The 906-nt window shown below is 48.3% G+C and overlaps 1 non-coding gene across 1 annotated transcript; it reads right to left on the minus strand.

Annotated features, from left to right (window-relative positions):
• Positions 1-223: 223 nt before the first annotated feature.
• Positions 224-296, minus strand: TRNAA-UGC (transfer RNA alanine (anticodon UGC)). Its single transcript has one exon. It is a non-coding gene; the product is annotated as a tRNA-Ala (tRNA).
• Between the last annotated feature and the right edge of the window lie 610 nt (positions 297-906).

Genomic DNA, 906 nt, shown 5'->3' on the forward strand with positions numbered 1-906 from the left:
TTTTTTTTAAAGATTTTATTTATTTATTTGAGAGAAAGAGAATGAGAGATAGAGAGCACGAGAGGGAAGAGGGTCAGAGGGAGAAGCAGACTCCCTGCCGAGCAGGGAGCCTGATGTGGGACTCGATCCCGGGACTCCAGGATCATGACCTGGGCCGAAAGCAGTCGCTTAACCAACTGAGCCACCCAGGCTCCCTGAATTTTTTTTTTTAAACTAAGCTCTAGGCCCAACATGGGGCTTAAACTCATGACCCTGAGATCGCAAGTCACATGCTCTACCAACTGAGCCAGCCAGGCGCCCTCTGTGGTGTTGAAATTAATTTTACCTGTTTTTATTTTTTCAATGTAGCTACTAGAAAATTTAGAATTACACATGTGGCTCCCATTCTATTTCTTACAGTGCTGTAGAAGTAGGAATACAGGGTAGGGAAAATAAGGGTGGGGAAGAAGCCCCCACAATGAACTCAGGTCCTGATTGAGTTCTGGAGTGCAGGGTCTTTGGGGGTCAACCTGAGGACAGGTAAGGCCTTGAAAAAATTAAACATGGTGGTCCCAGTTGCCATTGTCATCCACCCAGTTCCGCAAATACTGGAGATGTGTGAGGGAACTGTGTTACAAAGTTCAACAAACCTGATTAATTTGCTACGGTAGAGGAGGCCCAATGGGTGACCCAGTTTGTTAACTACCTCCCAACCTCCCAAGACCCCTAATCCCAGTGTGTGTCCAGTGCCCACCTCCTGGGTGGCAGCCCTAAGTTGGGCATGCTTCTGAGTCAACAGTCCTTAACAGCCAGTAGGTACCATCCCAAAGACCATGCCATATCTTGTCACTATCCTAAATTACAAACTGCGGGCAACCCATGGCCCACACCAGCAGGGGTCAGAGTGCAAGCCAGGGCAGCTCCAGG

The sequence above is a fragment of the Callorhinus ursinus genome, unplaced genomic scaffold (assembly GCF_003265705.2).
Source record: "Callorhinus ursinus isolate GAN/ISIS: 27379988/994484 unplaced genomic scaffold, GSC_fseal_2.0 scaffold1285, whole genome shotgun sequence".
Lineage (NCBI taxonomy): Eukaryota > Metazoa > Chordata > Mammalia > Carnivora > Otariidae > Callorhinus > Callorhinus ursinus.